This window comes from Cebus imitator, unplaced genomic scaffold, assembly GCF_001604975.1.
Source record: "Cebus imitator isolate Cc_AM_T3 unplaced genomic scaffold, Cebus_imitator-1.0 Scaffold199, whole genome shotgun sequence".
Taxonomy (NCBI): domain Eukaryota; kingdom Metazoa; phylum Chordata; class Mammalia; order Primates; family Cebidae; genus Cebus; species Cebus imitator.
The window spans coordinates 6,142,341-6,154,762 of record NW_016107514.1 but is presented as its reverse complement, the minus strand read 5'-3'; positions in this window follow the sequence as shown (position 1 = coordinate 6,154,762).

Here is a 12,422-nt window from a genome sequence, read left to right as displayed (position 1 = left end):
TGCAAATGTTCAGTGAATTTAAAGGTAATAGTCCCATAAATGAACAACTCTCTCCCACACTATCTTCCTAGGGGATATACAGTCTAATCTCCTTAAAACAGTTTACACAACTCTTCATCATCCTCAACAAATGAGAATTTAGGTTTTATTCCTCATCATTTTTCCCTGCTAGCACTTCTACCTATAACACTGTTTGTCACATCTTTCTTAATTTGTTACTTCTTGCCTCTGTTCCAGAGATTAGCCTAGATTTTTGTTCTTTTAGGAAGCTTTCCTAAATATTCTCCTAGCTGTGTGATTTGCTCCTTTTTGTGTGCTGTCATATTACCTTGTACTTACCTCTATCACAGCAATTGTACTACAAATAAATATCTATTTACTAGTCTACCTCTCACCCTAGACAATGACTCTCCTGGAGCCAAGAACAACATTTATATTAACATAATGATCGCTGGTTAAGCAGGTTCTATATGTTGTTAGCTTGACCAACTAAACCATTATATTTGACCAATAATATTGCCATTTTTCTAAACATATTTTACTCTTCCATCACATTCATTCCCTATGTCCAAACTCTTGCTAACATACACAAATCTGTTATTTCTTCTTCTAAAAGACTTTCTCCCCAATCTTACTGACTCACATCAGCGTTACAAGTGATACAAGATCTGGCCATTTTCTATCTGGAAAATGTCCTACACCATGCTGCTGGCAGGTATCTCTTTTTCTACTCTCCTCACACAAAATGTAACCTGCATTCACCCATCAGGTTCATCTCTATAAAACATTTATAACACACTTCTGCTCATTAACGAACCATAGCTTGCTGTTTCCCTTTACATCAATTTCAAGCTGTATTGGCAGAATCCGCCGGACATTTGGAACTTGGTTTTCATTACTCTCCAACATACTCTTCCAGTCATTCAGTCCCCATCCTTGCCCACCAATGCATAATATAGACTTCTTTCCTCTAAGCTTATCTAGTGTCCACATTCTGAATGTGTTCTATCCTCTCTTGTTGAAATCTTCATTCTTCTTGGGCCAATGCAAAGCCTACTTAGGCCAAATAATTCTGCATGTAGCATCAACATCAAAAAGAAAGGTAAAACAAGAGTCACGCAAATTTGCAAGAAAATATGTGTTTTTTGGTTTCTATAGGAGTATACAGCAATATTGGTGAAATGATTTTCAGGAAAGAGCAAGTTCATGTATTTATTATACAAACAGACATAAAACCTTGCCCTTGACATTACAGCGCAATTAATTACTTTCCCAAATATATGTGAGCTGTTTGTCAGACCAATTTTTGTCAGAAGTTGACGAATGGCACTATAAAATCTGCTCAAATAAACCTTGTTTTTGAACCAACATTTCACCACAGCAACTCACATTGGGTGCATTACTCTGGAGGAAAGATTCAATTTCTAGTGGTTCTAAGAAATTGAAGCAGAGCCTCCTCTAATGAATCTCCAAAGGAAATTGGAATATTTATCATTATATAGATATGTCTGGACTACACTGAAATTTCTCCTTCGGGCTTCATCCTCTCTGGGGCTTTGTTTAGGCTGACTTTGAAGCTTCTTAGGTGCAGTGAAAGCTTCTTGACACCTCAATGTTTGAGTTTCACCAAAACCAGGGAGATCTCCAAAATCAGTTTAGATTGTAAATGAATAATAAAGGAAAGATAAAGACAATCTAAGAAGATAAATCAAGCTTTTAGTAAGAATGAGAACAAGAAGTTTAAGTTATATACAAGTTGATTCTGAGGTGAAACAGTTCATTTCTTCATTCTGTAACTATCAATGATGTGTTCACAAAATATTAAGTGTATTCTACTAAATAAACTAGATGTTGGATACTGTACACACAGAAACTAAAGCCAGACATATGGGCTTCTTTTATGAACTATGCAGTCCACAGTGCTTCATTAGGTTCGTCCTGAATTTCATAAGAGCAGAAGGAATTTCATGAGAGCCACTGACGACTGAGGAGAATATCTCTGTTTCTCACTCTGTGATCCGTAGTCTTATTTTCTCTACCAGTCACTTTGTTAAATGCTACAAGACTCAACTTCGTAATTTTTGAACCTGCTTATTTTCTCTAAGTTTCATGCACTTCCAAACAGCAATTCCATTATGACAGAGACTACTGCTGTTATGTTTTTAGTTGCAGTGTCTAGATTAGTGCTTAGAATATAAAGATTTCCCAATGAATGTTAAATAAATGAATCAACAAATGAAAGAATAAAGCCATCAATTGTTTAAAAAAACATTATCTCAAAGTCAGAATTCCAGTGTGTGTATCTCAATATCTGATACTGTTTAGTTATTTATTTCTGTTCATTTTTAAATTGCTTTGAATTTTTTGTGTTCATATACATAATAGGATTAAATACAGGTTTGCTTAAACATAATTATTAGGTAGCAAGTTAAAAGAAATCTCAAGCCTGAAGTCTGCAAGAACGCCAGCCAAATGCCTGTTATTTTTTACCTGTCATGTGGTAACAGTAGAACGATGCTTAAGACTACGTACAACTATTGTTACTACCACTGCACCGCTACTCATACAGATACCACCACTAAACTAACGGTAGGGAAGATTGCACTTCTGCGGTCAGGTTAAATTAAAAAAAAAAATCAGATTGAAATAGAGATGAGTATTTCAGAACATAGGATTACATTTTTTTTTATCTTTTCTGTTAATCATATCTGTGGAACCATAATCAAAGAATGAACCATTGTGAGATAAATTTTCTTCCTCTCTAATAATAACTGAGATAAGTCTTGTCTGTTTGTTTGGTTTTTTTTTTCCTCATCAGAATTTTAGTGTTCCACTTTTATAGCTAGGGCCACTTAGCCCTTCGGTCCCTATACCTTGCAGGCAATTGGAAACTCCTTATTTTTCCCTAAGAGAGGTAGAGATTCACAATATAAAGTCAGCATTTTCCTAAAAGTCATTGGCATCTGTTGCAGTCACAAGTATCTTGCCTTTCAAGGCTCCCTAGAACATCCTGCAGACAGAACTTTGCCCACACCTACTGCTTCAGCCAGAAAAATAAAAAAATGCTTTACAAGACTGATGTAATGATCTAAGAAAACAGAATACAGTGGAATAAAGACAGCATAAAGTCTGCAGTGCTGCATATGACATAGGAATGAATTCTGATTAAATTAGATGTATGGAGCCATTTGCCCATGTTCCCATTTCTGTTTTCCCTGAATGCCACAGAAGAGTCATATTATAAAAATATACTAAGAAAAGTTAACTCCAAAAGATCATCTTCTACATCTAAAAACTGTGTTTTCACTTTATTGACTTCCAAAAGCTTAAATCAAGCCATACAGTCTTCAGTTCATGTTGACATTGCACAGTTTATTTTCCATAACTTAGGCCCTCAGAACCACAGGAGTTGTAACGTCTCATTTTACCAGCAACTTTCAGATAGTCAAGTGGCCAGACTGCTGAATTTAATCCTCACAAGAATCATGCTGAGTTTTAGTTCCCAGCAGAGAGAGCTGCTTCTACCTTTCTTGTTATTAACAAGCAGGCGGTGTTAAGATGATTTCGTTCTTATTGAATGCCGTCTATTAGCTGGCTGTACTGAATCTTTCATTCGTAAAAGCCTAAAGTGCCCACCTGCATGAGATACAAGTTTTCTAAACATGAGAATGACCATGAAACAATAATGCATGACTCATTATAAAGTATGTTAATCAAAACTATTTTTAAAGACAGAGACATACAATAAAGCTGATATTTTGGGTAGCTATTAAAAAGTAAAAAAAGGAATAAAAAAGGTGATCTGGATTGTGGTTTATATTTCATCACTACTCCTAATGGCAAGAGTCAAAGGGAGACCTTAGTTGCTGAGAATTGAATTTTCCTTTTCTTTTTCCTCGTGTCTCAGGGTAAAGAGTAAAAGGGAAGCAAGAGAACTCTGTGAGTTCCTGACAAGAACTTTCTGTTTCCCCACCCCACTGCCAAAGGTTCACAGCCTGACATCATCCCGTTTAACATCTTTTTTTCAAGAAACCTAAAACAAGAGTTCACCCTATTTTCCTATGAAATACATCCACTTTCAGACTTTTGATTCCCAACCAGTGTGTCCTCTGAAACTCAAAATTGGTCATAAACAATATCCCCCACCTTTCTAACCTCTGCTCCCAAAGTTCCCTTCATCTTGATCTAATGGAAACCTACCTACAGTTCTTAAGCTTAGCTCAGTTTTCTATGGAAGTGTCTGTTGGCTTTTTGCTTGCTTTTTAAAAACAGACTTTTTTAGAGCAGTTTCAGGTTCAAAGCAAAATTGCACAGAAGGCACACAGACTTCCCACATGCCTCCTGTCCATATACAGGCAAAATTTCCCTTATTGTCAACATCCTGCATCAGAGTGCTTCACATGTTACAGTTGAGAAACCAACGCTGACACATCATTATCACCTAGAGTTCATAGTTAACAATAGGGTTTACTCATGGTGTTGTACATTCTATGGGATTGGACAAATGTATAATGGCATGTATCCACCATTAGCATCATACAGAGTAATTTTACTGCCTTATAAATGGCTAGTTCACTATTCATCCCTCCCTCCCATCTAACTCCTAGCAACCTCCAATCTTTTTACTATCTCCCTAGTGTAGCCTTCTTCAGAATGTTGTAATGTATAATTGGAATCATATCATATGTGGCCTTTTCACATTGGCTTCTTTCACTTAGTAATATGCATTTAGGTTTTCAACATGTCTTTTCATAGCTTGCTAATTCATTTCTTCTTAGCACTGACTACAATTTCATTTTCTGGATGCACCACAGTTTATTTATCCATTCATCTATTGAAAGGCATTGTGGTTCCTTCCAAGTTTTAGCAATTACAAATGAAGCTGATAAAAACACCTGTGCATAGGGGTTTGTGTGTATAAAAGTTTTTCATTTCTTTGGTAAATCCAAGGAGGAAAATGCTAGGTCCTATGGTAAGAGTGTTTAGTTTTGTAAAGAACTGTCAAACTCTATTCCAAAGTGACAACATTATGTGTTCCAATCAGCAATAAAGAAATATGTTCCTGTTACTTCAGCATTTGATGCTATTAGTGTTCTGGAATTTACCCATTCTAATAGTGTGGTAGTATTTCATTGCTGCTTTAATTTGCATTGATCTAATGGCAAGTGACATGGAATATTGTTTCATATGATTGTTTGCCATCTGTATATCTTCTTTAGTGAGGTGTCTGTGAAGGTCTTTGGCACATTTTTAATTAGGTTGTTTGTGGTCTTATTGTTGAGTTTTAAATTCCTTGTATATTTTGGATGATAGCCCTTTATCTTATATGTCTTTTGCAAATATTTTCTCCCAGCCTGTGGATTGTCTTTTCATTCTTTTGACAGTGTGTTTCGCAAAGCAGTGATTTTTAAATTTTAATAAATTTTTATTATGTTTTTTTTTTTTTTATAAATTGTTTTTTTTTTTTTTTTTTTTTTTTTTAATTGTGCCTTTGATGTCACAACTGAAAAATCATTGCCAAGCCAAAGGTCATCTAGATTTTCTCCTATGTTGTCTCCTAGGAATTTTACAGTTTTTTGTTTTACATTTAGATCTGTGATCCATTTTGAGTTAATTTTTGTGAAAGATGCAAAATTGTTCCAGCATCATTCATTGAAAAGACTATATTTTCACCATTGCATTATCTTTGCTACTTTATCAAAGATCAGCTGACTATCTTTACATGTTTAGCTGGCCTTTCAATACTGTTATCTGGAATCCACCCCCCATGGATTCTGACTGAATTTATCTGGGATGGGTCCCAGCAACATTATTGCTTGTAGCATTTCTGAGGAGACACTAACATTTCTAGTAAGCTATCAATGTGGAGAACCTCTTCTGAGTCTAATGGAAAACTAGCCCTCCCTAAGGGATACAACTTTCTCTTTCAAAGAGGGCTATGTCCTCTCTGACTGGCCCTCATACCCCTGCGTCTAGAGATGAGTTTGAGTTCTCTCTGCTCTTTATTGCCACTTACTGTCCACTCATTCCAACAGCACCATTGCTCAGTTTTGAGTCTCTTGTTGTCAGGCTTCAGCATTCATTAAATTTCTTTGCAGAATCATCTGCAGACATTCAGCTCTCACTCTTTTTTTCCCCCAATGGTTTGTATCCTAGCTCTTCATTGCTGTATCCAGCACTACTACTGCAGATGATCTTCCAACATTGGTACTTCTCAGTTCCTTCAGCTAACTACTGGTGGCCTAATCCTAAACTACCTGATCACATGGTCACACCCCAGAGAAGAGTATATATACACAGATTGCTTGTCTTATGGAAACTTTTTTTCTTTTTAGAGAATTAGCATCCTCCTTAGACACACTGCTTTTTTTCTTTTTTTCCAAAAAGCAAAAGCAATCAATTCATTACACACAAAAAAAAGCTGGGAAATTGCATCAACCCTATAGATGATGGCATAGAAGAAACCATATTTCACAATAGCCCTATAAGTCAAATTCCACTGCTATTACCTTAAAGTGCTATAATTTTTATGTATTCCATTATTCTCAACATAAAATCTTTTGCCACAGTTATATTTTTGTTGTTATAAAATAAAGAGGTAGATTATGATACAATTAATTATAAAGAGATTTGACCTCTTGTATCATATGCCACAAGGAAGGGTTTCTATTAGGCAATTAGTCAGTTTTCCAATTAAAATAAATGTGTTTCAATCATCCTGTTCCATACAGGGAAAAAAAATGACTTTAATAATTGCACTTTGCATTTCTATAGCCACTTTTATTTAAGAAGTTCAAAGAACTAATTTAATTAAACCTTCAAATACTCCCATCAAGTAGGTGTTATTATTTCCATTTGACAAAGACATAAATGAAGTCACAGAAAGATTAACTAACTTCCCTGTGGTTACACTGTGAATTAGTAGGGAGGTCAGAATAAATGCTTCAATCTCAGAAAGATTGTTGTCTAGAGTATAGATTGACACTCTCTCAGTAACATTGGCTTAACTTCTGCTTGTGATTGAGCGGGGGGATTTTAATTCTTCATTAGTTGGGGGAAACTGAAACATAGAATGTACAAAAGTGTTTTAGATTTTCATTCTTGTATCCCACTTTCTGGAATGGTATTCATTTGCAGCAAATTCTGGTAATATTTTCTTCCCTTTTTAGTCAAACATCTTCTATCAACATATTCTCTCTTTTTGTATAATTAGGTAGCCTAATCCCAAAAAGCAAAGTTGTTTGCTTTTAATTAAGGAGTGAATTGTGCTTCAAAGTTTCATGGGAAATTTTCAAAATCTCTACCTAATCTTTTCTTAATGAAATGGATCTCATGGCTGCTCTGTTTGCATTAGTCACAGTACATGTTGTACATGAATTTAAGGAATGTATTGAGCAAACAAAGTTAAAATATATCAGGAAGTATTCATTATCCAGGAGATGAATATGCCGACATTTTCAAGGGCAAAAGTTTATCATTATATTAAATTACTACATAGAACTATCTTATTTTTGTCATAATTCAGTTTCTTACCATTGCTTTCTTACCTTTCAATCAAGGAGACTAGCATCCCTTTCAAAGCATAATATTTTTAGAAAAGTCCATCTAGTCTCAGCTAATCACATAATATTTTAGAGATGTTGAGACCAATGAGATCAAATGAATAAAATAAAGATATACTACTTCTTAATGTCAAGTAATGTATTAGTTTGGGCTGCAACAGAATACGGTTGTAGATTATTTTCTCACAGTTGAGGAGGCTAGAAGTCTAAGGTCAAGGTGCCAGCAAGGTTGCTTTGCAGAGAGGCCTCTCTTCCTGTCTTGCAGATGGCTGCCTTCATGCTATGTTCTCACAGGACCTTCCCCCGACATTTGTGGAGAGAGAGGGATTTTTTTTTGTCTATTTCTTAAGAGGATGCCAATCCCATTGGGTTAGAATCTCACTCTATTTAACCTTAATTACCTCTCTAAAATCCGTATGTCCAAACACAGTCACAATAGGGAGTAAGACTTCAACACACACATTTTGGGAAGACACAATTTGGTCTATAATAACTAATTTCTGTCTTAGCCAATAAAGCTGGTGAACACGGCCCATTGCTATGTCTAGTAACTCTCATATACAAGGATGAGACTGATCAGGAAAGACATAATTTGATACTCTAAAAGCAGCATGCATTTAAAAATTTTTTAAAGTCTTTATTGCTTTAAAAGAAGTCAAATTCCATGGTTCTCTGCTAAATGCTAATTCAGGTTCCACTTTTCAATCTGCTCTGCCACTCACCGCCATTCATCAACATGACTGCCACTCCAGGCCTGGGAAACTTCATTTGAAGCCTACTCCTCTTTGAGTATGTTCAAAATACAGCTCCATTTCAACTTTCAAAAGGAAGTCATGTCATGTGGCAGAAATCTTATTTATATTATAAAACATATTATAAATCAAAAGATCTGAAATTTAGTCATAGCTCTGACATTTAATGACACTATATAATCTCAAGAACATCATTTTACTTATTTTTCTTCCAGCTTCAACTTTTATAATTGCTTCCAGAAGAATATCTAGGATTAAATGACAATAAGCACTTAAATATATGTATTGGAGAAGTAGTGACAAATTAAACTAGTGACTCATCAGCAAATGGTTATGGCCTTCAAATATAGTAAACCATTAAGAACCATTTAGAAGGATAAATTGACGGATGAAAAGACATGTGGTACTCAATGTATGAGAACCCTGATTTAGGCCAGAATAATATGCAAGGTAAGCCTTTCAAAATTACTGAAATTTTTTTTTTTCTGTATTTCTTCAAAAAAAAAAAAAAAAAAACAAACAAAACCATGGGATACATGTGCAGAACATGCAGGTTTGTTACATAGGTATATGTGTGCCATGACAGTTTGCTGCACCTATTGACCTGTCCTGTAAGTTCCTTCCACTTACCCTCACCCTCCAATAGGCCCTGATGTGTGTTGTTCCCCTCTCTGTGTCCATGTATTCTCAATATTCAACTCCCACTTATGAGTGAGAACACGCGGTATTTGGTTTTCTGTTCCTGTGTTAGTTTGTTGAAGATGATGGCTTCCAGCTTTATCCATACCCCTGCAAAGGCCATGATCTCATTCCTTTTTATAGCTGCATAGTATTCCACATTGTATATGTACCATATTTTCTTTATCCGGTCTATCATTGATGGGCATGTGGGTTGCTTCCATGTCTTTGCTATTGTAAATAGTGCTGCAATAAGCATACGTGTGCATGTGTCTTTATTGTAGAATGATTTATAATCCTTTGGGTATATATCCAGTAATGGGATTACTGGGTCAAATGGTATTTCTGCTTCTAGATCCTTGAGGAATTGCCACACTGTCTTTCACAATGGTTTTAACTTCTGCTGTTTAACTCCACCAAAGCTAATAATATTTATTGTTTTGAATAGCCTAAATAACTTTTAATAATTTTGGTCATTCATGAGATGTTTCTTTCTAAAAATTGTTTTCTCTTTATAGTGCATTTTCTACTCTCTTTTTTCTGTTCTCATACAATTTTGTACATATCCTCATTGCAGCAGATTTCAAATTGCATTACATATTAGCTATTTTTAACTTGTCTTCCTCGTATATTGTAAACTTCTTAAAAACTAAGATCAATTATTCATTTAAATGTTTCTCCAGCAGTTAATATTATGCCTAGGACATGGTGTGACTCAACGTGCTTAAACATGTAAACAGTTCTTTCAAAATTACAAATAATAAATTTATTTCTCTAAACATCTAAAGTATCCCATCTTATTCACAGAACTACATACAGAAATACAGAGTGGGCAATAAAGTATTCAAGTGACCACTACTTTTAAAATAGTATTTTGTTCTTTGGAACGCCATATATTCAGTTTAGTCATTATTTAAATTAGGGGTCGTGATTAGTCATTTGTAAAGGATTTGGATTTATAAACTAGTAAATGAGTATAAATCATGACACTATATAGACAGATAGTACTTGTTGATGGTCTGGAACTCCAGGAATTTGGAAAACTGATACACACATATATATACACATATATATGTGTATATATGTGTATATATATATACATGTATATATATGTGTATATATGTGTATATATACACACACACATACATTTTAAAAGAGTATATATATATTTAAAAATACGTATATATAAACACACATTTTAAAAGAATTATTATCAGCTATAATCTAGGATCATTCCACTGATCTGACTACTTTATGAGAAACATAATCAGATTATTGTAACATATGAAGACTGTCAGTGGTCCATTCTAGTGTCACCCTGGATGTTGTATTATTGAAAATGGATGGAATTATGGGATTTTTTATGTGTGTGTGTGTATATATATATATACACACACACACATAAAATGTATATATATATATATACACACACATAAAATGTGTATATATATATATACACACACACACACACACATACATTTTAAAAGAGTATATATATATATTTAAAAATATGTATATGCTTTTAAAAAGGACTTCTCACAGATAAATACTTTTATTTATATCTGTGGTAAGTAGTCTCCAGTCACATTCTATGCCCAAGAAAACGGACTTCATGAAGGTCCCAATGATATCCTAAACCCATGGTTCACGAGTGTGGCTTCCAGTCTAACAGCATCAGCATCACATAGGAACTTGTTATAAAGGACAGTTCTTGCACCCTCACACCAGAGGTACTGAATAAGAAACTCCAGGGTATGACCTGATAATCTGTGTTCTTTGAGATGATTCAATTTTGTCTAAACACATAGAGTTAGTTAATGGCAAAGTCTTGGTTTCAATACTTTAAGTCCAATCTGCTTCACATCCATTTATTTTGGCCTGCATGGAATAAATGTTTTATTGATTACATTAATAATAGCTTTGGAAATAAATGATAAACCATCAAGGTCTTTTCTATCAACTTCTACTTTCTTAACTAAAATCTGTCTTGGATGCCCTCTTGCTCACTGCAATGCATATAAAGAGATCTGATTTATGATGGAACATTCTCACCTCTCTTTTTTCACTAAATTCTTCATATAAATCATTCTCGTGTGTTCATTTTCATGGTGTCCTCTAAACTCTTTCCAGCTCCCTTATTCCGTTTTCTGTTCCTTCCATTTTATCTCTTTCTCTCTGGCCTCTTTATATTAATTGTGATCATTGCTTAAACCTGTGCTAGCCCAGCTTATCTTATTGAATGAATTTTAATGCCAAGTTGTTTAGATCAAATTTGAAACTGCAAAGGAGATTTATAGTTCAGGGAACATCATCTGGAAAAGGCCCTAATTTATTTTCACAGTTAGGTAAAATTTAGATCTCTTGTGTCTGTAAAACCGCCTGGAAGGAACAGCAATTATATTTCACAGGCCAGTCTGCATGAATGATTTAAAGCAGACTCTAGACATCAGGTGCTCTTTTCCTTACTTTCCCCCTCAAGAAAGATTTGAATATATTGTTCTGTAAAAGAAAGGAATGGAAATTAAATTAGACCCTCACAAATATACGCAAAATCAGAATGTCCCACGTCAATAAGCTGTGTCTACGGCTAAGAAAATTTGACCAAGTTATTCTTTCCATTTCTTTAGATAAGATAGACATTTAGTTGCTCTATAATATAAAGTAAACAGCATGTTCCTTTGGGGATTTTAGTGATTCCCAGAAACTATCACTGTGGCTATTTTTTGTTCTTTCCAAAGATGGCCCAGAGAACAGACACATAACTGAAGAGTTGCTGAGTGCTCACTGCTCTAACCAGCCCAGCTGAATCAGCCAGCTGCCCTGGTACAGGATTGTGCCCTGTAATTCTGTCTGTTTCAGTCTTGGCTTTTAGGCCATGTACAGTCATGTAAGCCAGAAGAAGGGCTTAGGATGCAAGAAAGCCTACCAAGTTCAAGTGCTGGCTCTGCCCATCACTAGCCAACAAACACTGCATAAGTCACTTAAATGCTCTGAAATTTTGTTTTCTCAGTGGTATAATGGAAATCCAATACTATCATTCCCCAAGCAAAAAATGTTTGAGGATAAAGTGAGAATTCATGGATCTCAGGTAGAGGCAATTTTGACCCTCATCACATTTAACAATGTTTGGAGGCATTTTTGGTTACCATAACTGGGGGTGATGGGAATGAGGAATGTGGATCTAGTTAATAGAGACAAGGGATACTGCTACACATCCTACATGCATAGAACAGTCCTCCAAAAGAAAGAACCAACCAGCCCAAAATCGTCAATAATGTTGAGCCTGAGAAACCCTGGATGAGGAGGAGGTAAATGTGAAATTGCTTCGTGAAGTGAAAGAACAGTTATTTGAAAAAACATTCACTGTGTGTCAAGCACTGTCTTTGGAATCAGGTGTTGTATTTATTTTCAACTCAAATGCTCAGTGATG